The sequence below is a fragment of the Euphorbia lathyris genome, chromosome 1 (assembly GCF_963576675.1).
Source record: "Euphorbia lathyris chromosome 1, ddEupLath1.1, whole genome shotgun sequence".
In the NCBI taxonomy this organism is placed as follows: Eukaryota; Viridiplantae; Streptophyta; class Magnoliopsida; order Malpighiales; family Euphorbiaceae; genus Euphorbia; species Euphorbia lathyris.
This window is the reverse complement of record NC_088910.1, coordinates 131677416-131694094: the sequence shown is the minus strand read 5'-3', so window position 1 is coordinate 131694094 and position 16679 is coordinate 131677416. Positions and strand designations below refer to the sequence as shown.

Below are 16679 nucleotides of genomic sequence, written 5' to 3'. Positions count from 1 at the left end.
TTAATTTTTTTTTCACCATGGCGTGCACGTTTTCGAGGCGGGGGTCAGTGTTTGGGGTCCGGGGGCTTGTGCATGCACGTGAAGGATGAGCATACGGGAGAAAGGGGCGCCCAGTATGGAATATATGCTTAGTTTTTGCATGGGATGACGGGTGCGATCATACCAGCACTAATGCACCGCATCCCATCAGAACTCCGAAGTTAAACGTGCTTGGGCGAGAGTAGTACTAAGATGGGTGACCTCTTCGGAAGTCCTCGTGTTGCACCCCCAAACTTTTTTGCAACGTGCATTTTTTAATTATTTAATTTTTTTTTCACCATGGCGTGCACGTTTTCGAGGCGGGGGTCAACCTTTTTTGCAACGTGCATTTTTTAATTATTTAATTTTTTTTCACCATGGCGTGCACGTTTTCGAGGCGGGGGTCAGTGTTTGGGGTCCGGGGGCTTGTGCATGCACGTGAAGGATGAGCATACGGGAGAAAGGGGCGCCCAGTATGGAATATATGCTTAGTTTTTGCATGGGATGACGGGTGCGATCATACCAGCACTAATGCACCGGATCCCATCAGAACTCCGAAGTTAAACGTGCTTGGGCGAGAGTAGTACTAAGATGGGTGACCTCTTGGGAAGTCCTCGTGTTGCACCCCTAAACTTTTTTGCAACGTGCATTTTTTAATTATTTAATTTTTTTTCACCATGGCGTGCACGTTTTCGAGGCGGGGGTCAGTGTTTGGGGTCCGGGGGCTTGTGCATGCACGTGAAGGATGAGCATACGGGAGAAAGGGGCGCCCAGTATGGAATATATGCTTAGTTTTTGCATGTGATGACGGGTGCGATCATACCAGCACTAATGCACCGGATCCCATCAGAACTCCGAAGTTAAACGTGCTTGGGCGAGAGTAGTACTAAGATGGTTGACCTCTTGGGAAGTCCTCGTGTTGCACCCCCAAACTTTTTTGCAACGTGCATTTTTTAATTATTTAATTTTTTTTTTCACCATGGCGTGCATGTTTTCGAGGCGGGGGTCAGTGTTTGGGGTCCGGGGGCTTGTGCATGCACGTGAAGGATGAGCATACGGGAGAAAGGGGCGCCCAGTATGGAATATATGCTTAGTTTTTGCATGGGATGACGGGTGCGATCATACCAGCACTAATGCACCGGATCCCATCAGAACTCCGAAGTTAAACGTGCTTGGGCGAGAGTAGTACTAAGATGGGTGACCTCTTCGGAAGTCCTCGTGTTGCACCCCCAAACTTTTTTGCAACGTGCATTTTTTAATTATTTAATTTTTTTTTTCACCATGGCGTGCATGTTTTCGAGGCGGGGGTCAGTGTTTGGGGTCCGGGGGCTTGTGCATGCACGTGAAGGATGAGCATACGGGAGAAAGGGGCGCCCAGTATGGAATATATGCTTAGTTTTTGCATGGGATGACGGGTGCGATCATACCAGCACTAATGCACTGGATCCCATCAGAACTCCGAAGTTAAACGTGCTTGGGCGAGAGTAGTACTAAGATGGGTGACCTCTTCGGAAGTCCTCGTGTTGCACCCCCAAACTTTTTTGCAACGTGCATTTTTTAATTATTTAATTTTTTTTTTCACCATGGCGTGCATGTTTTCGAGGCGGGGGTCAGTGTTTGGGGTCCGGGGGCTTGTGCATGCACGTGAAGGATGAGCATACGGGAGAAAGGGGCGCCCAGTATGGAATATATGCTTAGTTTTTGCATGGGATGACGGGTGCGATCATACCAGCACTAATGCACCGGATCCCATCAGAACTCCGAAGTTAAACGTGCTTGGGCGAGAGTAGTACTAAGATGGGTGACCTCTTCGGAAGTCCTCGTGTTGCACCCCCAAACTTTTTTGCAACGTGCATTTTTTAATTATTTAATTTTTTTTTCACCATGGCGTGCACGTTTTCGAGGCGGGCCCAAACTTTTTTGCAACGTGCATTTTTTAATTATTTAATTTTTTTTTCACCATGGCGTGCACGTTTTCGAGGCGGGGGTCAGTGTTTGGGGTCCGGGGGCTTGTGCATGCACGTGAAGGATGAGCATACGGGAGAAAGGGGCGCCCAGTATGGAATATATGCTTAGTTTTTGCATGGGATGACGGGTGCGATCATACTAGCACTAATGCACCGGATCCCATCAGAACCCCGAAGTTAAACGTGCTTGGGCGAGAGTAGTACTAAGATGGGTGACCTCTTCGGAAGTCCTCGTGTTGCACCCCCAAACTTTTTTGCAACGTGCATTTTTTAATTATTTAATTTTTTTTTCACCATGGCGTGCACGTTTTCGAGGCGGGGGTCAACCTTTTTTGCAACGTGCATTTTTTAATTATTTAATTTTTTTTCACCATGGCGTGCACGTTTTCGAGGCGGGGGTCAGTGTTTGGGGTCCGGGGGCTTGTGCATGCACGTGAAGGATGAGCATACGGGAGAAAGGGGCGCCCAGTATGGAATATATGCTTAGTTTTTGCATGGGATGACGGGTGCGATCATACCAGCACTAATGCACCGGATCCCATCAGAACTCCGAAGTTAAACGTGCTTGGGCGAGAGTAGTACTAAGATGGGTGACCTCTTCGGAAGTCCTCGTGTTGCACCCCCAAACTTTTTTGCAACGTGCATTTTTTAATTATTTAATTTTTGACTAATCAAGCATTTTATAATGATTATACTATAAGTGAGTAATTTCCAATATAGATGAATTGATGACATAAAATGGAATCGTGTCGGCCCTGTTTGTTAAAAAGCCTTTTGGGGTAAAATTAAAAGTTTGAGTCATTTTAGAGATTTTGACTAGTGAAACCTTTCATAGTTGTATTTGATGAAAAGAGATTTGAAAAAGTTTATTTGGTCCAAAAAACTAATTTTGAAAAAACCGTTTTTATGAGTTTTGTCAATTAACTTATTGTTTCATTTATTTTGAATGATATTTTTACCCATAATTACCAATCTTTAACTCAAAATAAATGCTTTACTATGATATTATTGGTTATTTTACACAAACATTTATTACCAATAAGCTAAGTTTTACCAAACAAGTTTACACAATAAATTAATCAAATTAGCTAACAAAAAAAGTAATTAGCTAATAACTAATACAATCAACTAATATCTATTTGCCAAACATGGTCTAAGTTACAATTAATTTAATTGTGAAAAAATAAAGAAAAAAAGAAGGCTTGCCTTTTAATTAATTTGGAAAGAAAAAAAAAATACATAGTTCCTATTTGAACCCATACGTCTTAAAACTAAAATAAAGAGCTCACCATTGCACCAAAAACTGCTTTTCCAAAAACAATAATTCATCAATTTTGTAAAAAGTTATTTTTTCTATGTATAGAAGATAAACAAGAGATATCTAATCAAATTTTTAAAATTCTCTCTTTTGAATTGAAAAAACAAATATGAGGAAAAAAGTATGTAAACAGATACCCTCTTAATATTAGTAACAATATCATTTTACGTGTGAATAGTTATACATATGAATTGAATTAAAAAATAGAAAAAAAAATTAAAATACCAAATTTTCAATGAACGAAGTTGATTTTGGAGACAAAACGGGGACAAGCTCCCTTCGGGAGCTTGCCAGGGCGTAGCTCTCGAAAAGTTACCCGACTTCAAAAAAAAATTCACCCCGATTGGATAACCGAGCTAAAAGTTACGTACTTCTAAAGGTTTTTGTTGACAAATTTGACTTCCCTTGACCTTTGATCTACACTCTTTTCATCTACGGTGGAATTAGTTGTGAAATCCCTACTTTGCCCTTAAAAAATACTAATGTAAAACCCTGCCTATTCTTTCTAATTTAGACCGAAATCCCCAAATTCAAAACAGCTCTCCTTCTCTCTTCCACAAGGCTGGCCGAATAATTCTCCGATCTCCTGCTCCAAAAACTCCGACTCAATTTATTCTAAGAGATCTGACAATCCGACTCGTTAGATTCTTGTCTCCCCTTCTAAATTCGGATTTCTGTAAATGGCATTAAGCGTAATCGGTCATATAATCTGAAGAAATCTGAAGAACAACAGAGGTAAGATTTCTTCTACGATTTGTTTTGTAATTTCTTTTTATTTTTGTTATCTTTCGATTGAGGTTTCAATTCACAATTTCAAGTTTTAAAAGCAATTGGTGTTATCAATTGGAAAGGTTCATCCATCAGTTTCTATGTCCATGAGAATGTGCTTGACATGAATGTCATATACATGTATATGTACTTTGTGTTTTTGTTAAGTTAAGCTGCTAAGTATGGATTCAAAATTGCAGGAGGAGAAACGCCTAACATCAGTGGACAAACAGGATGAAAATGGCCTTAGGCGTTGCAAAAGGAATGGCATATTTGCACAAAGATTGTGAGTCTTCTTTCTTCTTCTTTTTATTTTTTAAAAAATTGGAGAAGGGGTGATTTTGGAATAGGTTAGTATTCAATTAAGAGTTTGCCTTGCTTGTAGGTAACTAGTTAGTAAACATTGCTAATACCACTGTTCAAAACCAAGTCTAGACCGTCATAGTCCCGTCTAAACGTTCGAAATCGAAAATCCACTCTCATGTTTTTCCGATTAGTTTCTGTAGACGTTTTTTTTAGCTCATAAGTGATTTTAAGCTGTCTAAACGCCGCCTAAACGACGATGATCAAAAGTACTTTTTGTTACTATTTTTTTTTTAGCTTTATTATAATTTATTTTTGAACATTATCGCATGGTTATTCGTGAATTTTGTTTATTATTTTCATATATTTTGGTTTAATTACGTTCTCTAATTATTTTCATGATATGCTTTAAGATTTTAAGGACATTGTTGCATAGCTTTTGGTGAATTGTATTATTTGTGTACATTATATTTAATTTTTTTTGAGTTGTTTCAGCGATATCGTTGTTGAAATTTTGATGTTTGCACATTTTCAAAGATATATATTATAAATATGCGTGTTTTTCTATATTAAATAATTTTATATTGTTATTTTTAGATAGTATAATATATATTTTTAATTGAATTTATATAAAAATTTATTGATTAACTTATAAAAAATACAAAAATAAAAAAATAAAAATCTTACTAATCCTTGAACTTGTGTGACGGTAATATAAAATCACGGTTCGATTTTTTCTTCTGTAAACACGTGAATAATCTATGCTACAAGAGGTAATCCGGTTACCCATTTAATTTATTCGAATTTATATATGAATAAATATACCAATTTTATTTATAGACACTGATTCATCTGTAAGGTTAAACAATATAATAGTATTTCTACTTTCATATATTATATCATGTAGAAAAACATAATTATTTGAACTTGAACATTTTATGGTATAATAAGCAAACATCTTTTTTGAAATTATATGTAAATTCCTTGTTTGTCTTCTTGTCATGCCCTGAAGAGAAGAAAAAAAAAACAAAAAAGTTAATCAACTACTGGCAAATTCAAAATCAATAGAAAAAAAAAACAAATTTCTATATTTTTCATACAATAATCCCATTTTTTTTAAATAAGATCGAGTTAAAATATTTTCATCATCAAGACAACTTATTGGAATCTTAGAGTGAAGATTCAAAATGTCTGTTAAAAAAAAATATACAAATTTAATGTTAGATTCTGACATTTAACACTATCGTTTGAAACACGTGTATCACGTGTTAGATGTCAAATGAATCATATATTGATATTTGACATCTGTCACTGAAATGTGTAATATGATCGTTATGTTCTTTCCGTTTGATTTTAAATATTGGTTTCGTGATCCACTAACACGATTAAGTGTAAGTTTGTTTTCAATTTTTGAAATCGGTTTTTTGCCTGTACATGAAAAATTCAAAACAACTACTTTTTACAGAAAATGTAACTAATATTTACTATGTATCAGTAACAGCAAACAACAAACAGCTAACAACAGCAACAAACAACAAAGAGCTAACAACAGCAGCAAAAAGGAACAGGTAAAACAAATGGTCCCTAAAATTAGTATTACAATCCCTTAGATTTGAAAATATTCGGGTAAATTAAACCGATGACGCTTCAATTTTGGTTTTACTTTTTTTTTTTTTATAGCTTTTAAACTTTAAAACCGGATATAAAAATCAATGTATTTTATCATTTACTAATAAGCTAAACACATGAGTAGCCTTTTGAATTTGGTCTAAAATGAAAATTGGTTATCTGAACTTGTTTAAAATGGCATGATTTGCTTTCTAACAATATTGGATTTAGATAAATTGAAATTTATTGCGCATTCTCCAATTCTGGATTTTGTCAGGCTCGTTAAACCTTTACCGAGTTCCACGAGGAAGGTCCGATCTCAGCAAAGAAAGACGAATTGGATGAAGTTTGGAGGCAAATCATAAGCAGATTCAGGGAGCCAATACACCACTTCAAATAAATTAAGGTGGTTAATATGTCACTTTAAGCAAGGTCGGAGTTAGGCGAGACACTCTGTCAACTTTTCTACGGAACCACCAATTTTATGAAAAAGTCCAAAAATTGAAGTTATTTAGAATCATATTTTCTATGGAATCACTAATTTTATGAAAGTAAACGATATCAAAATTACCGAGGACAACATCAAGATGAAAAAGTCCAAAAATTGAAGTTATTTAGAATTATATTTTCTATGGAACCGCCAATTTTCTTTTTCTAAATAACCAATTTTTCGTAAAATCTAAATAATTTCAAACATAAAAGTTCAAGAATTAAAATTGTCTAGATAATTATTTCCATCACCTTAATAATAGAAGGTTATTTACATGGGCGAAATTACAAAGGGTCACATAGGGTCCGGCAACCCCCAACTTGTCTAAGATTAAATTTCACAACAGAAATATTTGTGATAAACATAAATATTCCGTCAGTAATTTTATTGTCTACAGAATCTGCGACAATTTCCGCGGTAGTTAAGGATGGCCTATTCCGTCGTACCTCTTAAATCTAAAAAATATGCCTTTAGTCACTAAATTTTTGTACATTAACCCCGAGTTTTTGGTTCCAGTTCCGCCACTAGTTCCTTACTATTTGAGTGGTAAAAAGTTTAAGAGATTTCATGTTAATAGAAAACAGTTCAGGAATTTTTATATCCGATTTTGAAATTAATAGCAATGATAAAAAAAAAACAGAGAAAGAAATAGAGTTTGAATTAGACTCTGTTCTTTTTTACTAAAATTAAGTAAACCGAACTGAACGAAATGTTACTGAACTGAAATTAGTGATAGGGCCTTACTTGGAGCAGTTGAACGATACAGAATCAATAGGAGGAAGTTTCAATCCCAAACCACAGCTACGAGGAAGTTGAGAAACAAGAGAGATATCAAGTTGCGGAAACATTACTGCAGATCGCTCGAGGCAATGACAAACACTGACCCGATCCGCCTTAGTTTTCGTGTTATTCGCCAGAAATTTCACGCTGTTGCAGCACTGCTTGGACGGGCTAGTGGCTGTCCGCATCATGTAAGAAACGCAGACTAACAGCTGGGAGATAACTTGATTACAAGGTATTGATGATGATGGAGTTTGATTCTGTCTTGAAAATGTGGCTGTTGTTGTTATCATTAGCATCAGAATGGGAAGAACTAGAATTGCATACTTCATGTTTGATAAAATGTCTGACTGATTTTTTTGGTGAATTTATAGTAGGTGGGTGGGTGGGTAGATGATGATCAGCAATGTCGATGGAGATTTCATGCCCCTGAGAAGATGGGATTATTGTTGGTAATTGATTGATTTTTTAATTGAAATCATAATCTTGTTGTGTTTGCAGAAGATTTGAACAATTCTAGGCAGGAAAACATGTTTGTGGCGTTCTTAAAATTGGGTTCAAAACAATGGTGTCAAATTGGGGGAAATTATTAGCAACACTCGGTTCTGTATGTCAAACGGAGAATCTTCCATATATATTTTGACATGTGTAATATGGACCCTACACATATTATAAGAGACCCACGATTTTATTTATTCAATGGAGTCGTAATACACGTGTCCAAATGTGAATTGGAGATCTTCCAAGTGACATGAAAGACTAAGTGTTCAATATAAGAACTCGTCAAATTGACATTACTGGCTAATTATTGTGTCAAAATTATGTTATATATGTATATATAGAAAAATATAAAAATAAATCATGTGGTTTAATCCATTTATAAAGACAGTTCTCATAGTTTAAAAGTTTGCAAACTAGGATGTGTACTTTGTGCTGCTATAAATCTAGTCATTTCATTAAAAATTGTTATCATGATAGTTTACCATAAAATAGTGCAATTTGGATCAATTAAAAACACAAACTTTATAAATTACCCAAAATACAAGGTTCGACTTTGCAAATTAATTAAACTACGAATATTGTAAACTTCTTTTTTTTCCTTGATATCTCTGCATTTATGTTTAGTGTTATGTTGATGTTTATGAATTACAATTTTTCAATCAAATTAATATTCAAGTGTTATTCATTACTACATAAATTCAATTACAGAGTTTTCTTGTATGAATGTTTTCAATCTTTTCATATATTGATATTCTTAAGTTAGGAAACACATTGAGAGATTGATCCTAACTAAGATTATAAGGAATTAAGAGATCGGGTTTAATGAATGATTGATGTATGTTAACTTGTATACTTGTGATTTCATATGACAGTGAAATTAATTCTCTATATGAGAACTAGGAATTAATGTTTCATATGAACTTATAAAGGACTCTGATTTATGTCGCAAGAGTAAATTGGAAACTATAATTAACTTATCCTGTAATCTGAGAATAAATATTTATAAAAACATACTTTAAGCAAATCCATTCCATTTCATTTTGTTGGGCTTGGCCCAAATTTAATTTGTGAAAAGAGCCCATACACTTGTTTTTTTTTTTTTAAGATGGAAAGTATCTCACATTGCTTTCAAAGCACTTTGTGGAGATATTTATTAAGGAGGTCCTCACATGCTTGGGGTGTGCCCCAAGGGGTACCCACTTTTGTGAAAGGGTGAGGACCTACCTTCTTGGTTGACCACCATACACGCGCGCGCACCGCCCGTCCGACCGGGCCGAGTTGGTGTGGATCCTAATTTTTATTTAATTAAATACTCTGAATTAGTCAGTCTTTTCTGAACGTCTCTTTTTAGAACGTGTCTCTCTCACAAACCCAGTCTTTCCCCACCTTCCTGATTTTCCTCCCACCTTCTTCTCCTATAAATCAAAGCTCAACAGCTCTATTTTTCTGTATAAATAGGAGGTGTGAGACTGCCATTACACACAATTATTTTTTATTCATTCAGTCTGTATTTACGAAACTATTCATTATGCGTTTTTTGATACTGAGCAATTGAGAGTGTAGAAAGAAACGATTTTTGTACGGTGCAATACAACATCGTATTTACAGAGGGTTGTTTTATCCTAGAGGCGACCGGAGTTCATACTGTTTGTAATTTTCCGGCAGTTCCGCGAACGTCTTAAAGAAAGCGACATTGTCCGCGACTCTGCCCATTTATTTTTATTCGGTCTATTCCTGTTTTCTGAGTTCCAGTTACAACAATTTTAAGACGAATTCGATTACTGCTGAGATGGCTACCGAACAATCAAATGGGATTGCTGAAATCAACAAACCATTCCGGTTTGAATGAGCTCACTTCCGAAGATAGAGACAGAAGATGTTGTTCTACCTCACAACAAAGAAGGTAGCTTCTGTTCTGACTTCTGAAAAGACGATTGTTCCTGAAGATGGTGATGAGGCAAATGTTCGTGCTGGTGTTCGTGCTGTAGAAAGATGGACAGAAAATGATTTTTTGTGCAAAAACTATATTCTCAATGGGTTGACAGATGACCTATATGATTATTACAATGCTGAAGAAAAAACTGCCAAAGAAATTTGGGAAGCTCTGCAGAGGAAGTATGACACTGAGGAGGCTAGATCGAAAAAATATGATGTCAGCCGCTACCTCAAATTTCAAATGACGGATGACAAATCAGTGGAGATTCAATCTCATGAATTGCAAAAAATAGCACATGAAATCATTTCAGAAGGTATGCCTCTAAATGATCAATTTCAAGTTGTTGTCATTATTGACAAATTGCCTCCTTCGTGGAAAGATTTTAAAAATGTTTTGAGGCACAAAACAAAAGAATTTTCGATGGAAAGTCTGATTACACGCCTCCGAATTAAGGAGGAAGCTCGAAAACAAGATTTAAAAGAAGAAGTGCTTATTGTTTCTAATAGCACTAAAAGGTCCACTGCGGTTCTGAAACCTACTCAAAAAAAATTTAAGAATCAAAACCGCAAACCAATCCAAAATCGCAACACCCGAGTTAATTTGAATTGGAACCTTCAAAGGAACCAAAATAGGCCACAGCAACAACCACCTAGAAATGATGATGCTTTCCTATGCTTTAATTGTGGGAAACCAGGTCATATGGCACGTAAGTGCAGGAACAGGCCAAACACTACTCCTAGTGTTAACCTGACTGAAGAGCAACATAATTTTGTTGCTATGATTTCTGAGATCAACCTCATAGGTGGATCAGATGGGTGGTGGGTAGACACTGGTGCTTCCCGCCATGTTTGCTATGATACAAGTATGTTCAAAACATACACTGCTGTGACCGAAGATAAGAAAGTGTTATTGGGTGATTCCCATACCACTATTGTTGATGGAATTGAACTTCACATCTGGAAAAACCTTAACTTTGAAGGATGTGATGCATACTCCAGAAATGAGAAAAAATTTGGTTTCGGGCTATCTTCTCAACAAGGCTGGTTTCACTCAGACTATAGGAGCAGATTTATTTACTTTGACTAAGAACAATGTGTTTGTAGGAAAAGGCTATGCTACTGAAGGCATGTTTAAGTTGAATGTTGAGATTAATAAAGTGAATGATTCTGTTTACTCCTTGTGTACTTTTAATGTTTGGCATACTCGTTTTTGTCATGTTAATAAGCATATCATTAAAAATATGAGTAACTTAGGATTAATTCCAAAATTGAATTTGAATGAGTTTCTTAAATGTGATTATTGTAGTCAGGCAAAAATCACAAAAACACCTCATAAATCTGTTGTTAGGGATTCTGAACCTCTAGATTTAATTTATTCTGATATATGTGAATTAGATGGAAAGTTGACTAGAAATGACAAACGGTATTTTATAACCTTTATTGATGATTGTGCTGACGTACTTTTGTTTATTTGGTGAAAAATAAAAGTGAAGCGTTTGACATGTTTAAGTTGTTCATAGTTGAAATAGAAAATCAATACAATAGGAAAGTCAAGAGACTTCGTAGTGATAGAGGCACAGAATATATTTCTAGCCTGTTTATTGATTTCTATAAAACACATGGCATTATACATGAAACCACAGCACCTTATTCACCAGAAATGAACGGAAAGGTTGAAAGGAAAAATAGGACACTTACCGAATCTGTAGTAGCTATTATGCTTAGTTTAGGTGCTGCCTCACATTGGTGGGGAGAAATCCTTTTGACTGTTTGCTATGTGCTAAATAGGGTCCCTAAATCAAGAATCAAAATATCTCCTTATGAGATCTTGAAAAATAAAACACCTAGCCTATCATATTTTAGAACTTGGGGTTGTTTGGCTTATGTTAGGATTCCTGACCCAAAGAGAGTCAAACTTGCTAGTAGGGCTTATGAATGTGTGTTTATTGGATATGCTGTGAATAGCAAAGCATATAGGTTCTATGATTTGAATGCAAAAGTCATCTTGGAGTAAAATGATGCTGACTTTTATGAAGATAAATTTCCTTTTAAATTGAGAAATAGTGGGGGTGCATCATCTAGTAGCATACCTGCTGTTAGACCTATAGTGCAAAAACAGATTGAGGAATCTGAACCTAGGAGAAGTAAGAGACCTAGAGTATCTAAAGACTTTGGTTCTGACTTTTATGCTTTCATAGTAGAAGAGGATCCACTTACTATACAAGAAGCCTTAACCTCATTAGATGCTGATTTATGGCAAGAAGCCATTAATGATGAAATGGACTCACTTGAGTCAAACCAAACTTGGCACTTAGTAGACTTACCACCAGGTTGTAAACCAATAGGATGTAAATGGATCCTTAAGAAGAAACTGAAACCTAATGGTTCAGTAGATAAGTATAAGGCTCACCTTGTAGCTAAAGGCTTTAGATAAAGAGAAAATGTTGATTTCTTTGATACTTATTCACCTGTTACTAGGATTACGTCAATACGTGTTTTGATTGCTATTGCTTCCGTGCACAATCTAGTGGTGCACCAAATGGATGTTAAAACCACGTTTTTGAATGGTGAATTAGAAGAAGAGGTTTATATGGATCAACCTGAGGGCTTTGTAGTTTTTGATCAAGCCCACAAGGTATGTAAGTTAGATAAGTATTTATGTGGGCTAAAACAAGCACCTAAGCAATGGCATGCAAAATTTGATAACCTGATTATGTCAAATGGCTTTAAGGTGAATGAAAGTGATAAATGCATCTACTACAAATTCGAAAAAGGTCTTTGCACCATTATTTGCTTATATGTTGATGACTTGCTTATTTTTGGATCTAATATTCATGTTGCGAATGTTGTTAAGTCAATGATGTGTGAAAACTTTGACATGAAAGATCTAGGAGAAGCGAACGTCATTCTTGGCATAAAGATAACTAGGTCTGAAACTGGAATTTCTTTAGATCAATCTCACTACGTTGAGAAGATTCTAAAGAAATATAACTACTTTGATTGTAAACTTGCATGTACACCTTATGAACCTAGTATAAAACTTTTTAAGAACACTGGAGACAATGTAAGACAATCAGAGTATGCTAGCATAATTGGCAGCCTTCGTTATGCCACTGATTTTACTAGACCCGACATTGCATATGTCGTAGGATTGTTATGCAGATTTACTAGTAGACCTAGTGTGGAGCATTGGAATGCTATAGAAAGGGTCATGAGATACCTTAAAAGAACCATGAAACTTGGATTACATTATCAAAGGTTTCCAGCAGTCCTTTAGGATATAGTGATGCTGACTGGAATACCTTATCAGATGATTCCAAAGCTACTAGTGGCTATATTTTCAATATAGCTGGTGATGCTGTTTCATGGAAGTCTAAGAAACAGACTAGCCTAGCTCAATCAACCATGGAATCAGAACTGATTGCACTAGTTGTGGCTAGTGAAGAAGCAGGTTGGTTGATAAGTCTGTTAGCTGAGATTCCCCTATGGGAAAAACCGATACCAGCTGTATTGATCCACTGTGATAGTACCGCGGCTATTGCTAAGATTCAGAATCGTTATTACAACGATAAGAAACGACAGATATGTCGTAAGCATAGCACTATGAGAGAGCTACTCACTAAAGGAGCTGTTAGAGTGGATCACATACGCTCAGAAGAGAATTTAGCCGATCCTTTGACGAAAGGATTAGCTAGAGAGAAAGTCCATAATACGGCAAAGAGTATGGGACTTATGCCCCTACAGTGATGAGTTACACACAATGGTAACCCAACCTATAGACTGGAGATCCCAAGAAATAGGATCAATGGGTAATAACAAGTTGTGTTGTAATATGTGTCAGATCATGCAATTTGAAGCATGAATATCCTGAAGCGATTTGAGGTTGAGATAATAGAAACTCTTAATGAAGTCTGTACTCCATTTGGAGTGAAGTACATAGCTACAGGAGTACTTTTGATAGACTCACCTATATGAATGTGGAAGTGAGGCCGCTTCCTATGAGTTTAGGGCAAAACTCTAGAGCATTCATTAAACTGGGATAGACGTGCATGGCCATAAATGCACGGGCTACTAGAACTACACTCTGAAATGGTTATGGCGTGATATATATCAGAGATAGAGTTCAAGACTACGAGTCACTCTAGTAAAATCTGAACTATACTCACTACGCAAAGGTTCAAATCGAAAGATACCTCTGTTTATGTCTGATCCTATGTAACTGCTCAGTAACACGTTTTTCAAAAATTCTAGTGGGGGATTGTTGGGCTTGGCCCAAATTTAATTTGTGAAAAGAGTCCATACACTTGTTTTTTTTTTAAGATGGAAAGTATCCCACATTGCTTTCAAAGCACTTTGTGGAGATACTTATTAAGGAGGTCCTCACATGCTTGGGGTGTGCCCCAAGGGGTATCCACTTTTGTGAAAGGGTGAGGACCTACCTTCTTGGTTGACCACCACACACGCGCGCCGCCGCCGTCCGACCGAACCGAACTGGGTCGGGTTGGGTTGGGTTGGTGTGGTGTAAATCCTATATTTTTTTATTGAAAAAACTAATAATAATTTATTATTATTATTTTTATTAATTTCGGATTTAATTTTTATTTAATTAAATACTCTGAATTAGTTAGTCTTTTCTAAACGTTTTTTAACGTCTCTTTTTAGAACGTGTCTCTCTCACAAACCCAGTCTTTCCCCACCTTCCTGATTTTCCTCCCACCTTCTTCTCCTATAAATCAGAGCTCAACAACTCTATTTTTCTGTATAAATAGGAGGTGTGAGACTGCCATTACACACAATTAATTTTGATTCATTCAGTCTGTATTTACGAAACTATTCATTCTGTGTTTTTTGATACTGAGCAATTGAGAGTGTAGAAAGAAACGATTTTTGTACGGTGCAATACAAAATCGTATTTACAGAGGGCTGTTTTATCCTGGAGGCGACCGGAGTTCATACTGTTTGCAATTTTCCGGCAGTTCCGCGAATGTCTTAAAGAAAGCGACATTGTCCGCGACTCTGCCCATTTATTTTTGTTCGGTCTGTTCCTGTTTTCTGAGTTCCAGTTACAACACATTTCTATAAAAATAATTTATTCATCAAATTTGTTCTTAGTTTATTGTAGTTTAGTTTAGTTTATTAGAATCAGATGTTTTAATCCATTGAAATTCAGATTTACTATAAACAAAAGAAACGGATAAAAGTGATAGTGAGTAATAACTTTGTTCTTCATGGAATCGATATCTTTTATTACTACAAGAAAACCGTGCACTTGCGGAAATTCCTCATCATATAATAATAATAATAATAATAATAATATAACATCATTTATAATTGAAATAAACATCATTGTAAGTATAATATTTCAATATCTCTTTAATTATTTTCTTCAATATGTCTCCAACTTCAGTGAACAACTATTGTATTAAACTTTATATCTATTCATACTAAAATGTATTTGTTGGCGATATTTTTGAGTAACAAAAATATTCCCTTTACAACCTTGACTAGTGTGGAAAAATGCGGGCGTGCCAGAGAATTAGGTTCTCAACCTACGTTTAAGAAAACGGTTTTTTTATAGATATGCGCCTATATCTAATGGAAAAATGACTAATAATCAAACAATTGTGAAAATGTTTCCCTAGGTTCCTAGTTGCCGTCAACACAACTTTAACTAGAATTAGACCAATAGTTTTCAGTAATTAAAAATGTAAATATAACGAAGCAAACACCAGAGTTTTGGAATTTTTTCTTTTATATTTACTTTAAAATGAGAGTTTTGGGTTACAATCAACCGAATGGAAATAATTACAACTAAGACAATAGCAAATTAATATCCACGATGTCAAAAGCAATAATAATTGAAATTGAAATGAACAATTGAAATGAATTAATCGAAGCGGTGAGCCGTTGCGTTGAAGCGTCGCGTTGAAATGTTGTGTCTCCCTGAGGTCGTTATCCCAAGACCGATGCTTGACTTGAGTAAGATGCGTGTTTAGTGGGCTTAATTGATTGGACTTGAGTATAGGTAAATCAGAATTGACGTGATAAAACTAATATTTTGGCTAGGAAGTTGAGTCTTTGGATGTGAATCTGAGTAGAAAAATGAATTGGATTTGTGTTTGATCAGAAAAGAGCAAATTATACCGAATCAGGAACATAGAGGGACGATTTTAGTGGCTAAAATCGGACAAAGGGGGCTGCTGAAAATTGGTGTTCAAATTGATGAACAAGAGTTGGAAATTGTAGAGATTGTAGCTAAAATTGATGATAAGAATGAAGGATTAATGATTGGAATTAGCTCGGAAGCTTGAGAATTCTATTTAGTGATGAATTTGGACCGAAAAGGGACCGGATATGGCTAGAAAGATATGAATAGACTGAATATATTTGAGAATTGGATTGATATGTGTTGTGTATTTGTTGTATTTGATTTGTTGATTAATTATTTTTGTTGTTGATTTGGTTGGGGGGGCTTTGAATTAAGATGAAGAAGGTTATTTATAGGTGAGATTTGTGCCCACTAAGTACACACTTAACCACTACTCATGTCATGACTCCACCTTGAACAAAATGTAGTTGTGCTTCCTTGATTTTAAGCCTCAACTTGGTTTGTGTAGCTTTGACCCGAAATTGTATTGTGTTTCTGCAGCTGACTTTGCAAAATTCATGCTCTCTCTGTGTTCGTCCTATGATGATGCTGAAGATGGATCCAGAAAGCTGGGGACGTCTATTTTCTGGATCCGAGCTCACTTCTGATGTTCTTGAACGTTTAGCTCCCCGAATAATTCGATCAAAAGTGGCCAGTGGCCTATTTCGGATTTCTGCACATTGAAGTTAGTTTAATGCCATTTTCCACTTTTTCACCTACTAACTCATGTTCTCTTCTTCTTTTGACTATTTCTTTTTTATTTTTTATTCCTTTTCTTTTATATTCTTTTATTTCCTTTTTGTTTTTCTTTATTTTTTTACAACAAAAATAATAAACATAAAA

The 16679-nt window shown here is 35.8% G+C and overlaps 2 long non-coding RNA genes and 8 other non-coding genes across 13 annotated transcripts; 9 read left to right on the top strand and 1 right to left on the bottom strand.

Annotated features, from left to right (window-relative positions):
* The first annotated feature begins 149 nt into the window (after positions 1–149).
* On the top strand, positions 150–268 carry LOC136215353 (5S ribosomal RNA). Its single transcript, XR_010682394.1, has one exon. It is a non-coding gene; the product is annotated as a 5S ribosomal RNA (ribosomal RNA).
* Positions 269–527: 259 nt separating this feature from the next.
* On the top strand, positions 528–646 carry LOC136214893 (5S ribosomal RNA). Its single transcript, XR_010681958.1, has one exon. It is a non-coding gene; the product is annotated as a 5S ribosomal RNA (ribosomal RNA).
* Positions 647–827: 181 nt separating this feature from the next.
* Positions 828–946, top strand: LOC136212523 (5S ribosomal RNA). Its single transcript, XR_010679675.1, has one exon. It is a non-coding gene; the product is annotated as a 5S ribosomal RNA (ribosomal RNA).
* Positions 947–1129: 183 nt separating this feature from the next.
* Positions 1130–1248, top strand: LOC136213001 (5S ribosomal RNA). Its single transcript, XR_010680136.1, has one exon. It is a non-coding gene; the product is annotated as a 5S ribosomal RNA (ribosomal RNA).
* A 183-nt stretch (positions 1249–1431) lies between these two features.
* LOC136214099 (5S ribosomal RNA) lies at positions 1432–1550 on the top strand. The gene has a single exon (XR_010681196.1). It is a non-coding gene; the product is annotated as a 5S ribosomal RNA (ribosomal RNA).
* A 183-nt stretch (positions 1551–1733) lies between these two features.
* Positions 1734–1852, top strand: LOC136213000 (5S ribosomal RNA). Its single transcript, XR_010680135.1, has one exon. It is a non-coding gene; the product is annotated as a 5S ribosomal RNA (ribosomal RNA).
* Positions 1853–2111: 259 nt separating this feature from the next.
* LOC136215418 (5S ribosomal RNA) lies at positions 2112–2230 on the top strand. The gene has a single exon (XR_010682459.1). It is a non-coding gene; the product is annotated as a 5S ribosomal RNA (ribosomal RNA).
* A 259-nt stretch (positions 2231–2489) lies between these two features.
* On the top strand, positions 2490–2608 carry LOC136212999 (5S ribosomal RNA). Its single transcript, XR_010680133.1, has one exon. It is a non-coding gene; the product is annotated as a 5S ribosomal RNA (ribosomal RNA).
* Positions 2609–3832: 1224 nt separating this feature from the next.
* LOC136211026 (uncharacterized) lies at positions 3833–7340 on the top strand. Of its 4 annotated transcripts, none has more exons than XR_010678282.1 (5): positions 3833–4038; positions 4272–4357; positions 5870–5942; positions 6260–6388; positions 7209–7337. It is a non-coding gene; the product is annotated as an uncharacterized lncRNA (long non-coding RNA). The 4 variants fall into 4 exon arrangements; XR_010678281.1 differs by having other exon boundaries at positions 7203–7331; XR_010678283.1 differs by lacking the exon at positions 6260–6388 and having other exon boundaries at positions 7203–7340.
* On the bottom strand, positions 5235–7356 carry LOC136211027 (uncharacterized). Its single transcript, XR_010678285.1, has 2 exons — positions 7217–7356; positions 5235–5380 (listed from the first exon to the last, which is right to left on the bottom strand). It is a non-coding gene; the product is annotated as an uncharacterized lncRNA (long non-coding RNA).
* Between the last annotated feature and the right edge of the window lie 9323 nt (positions 7357–16679).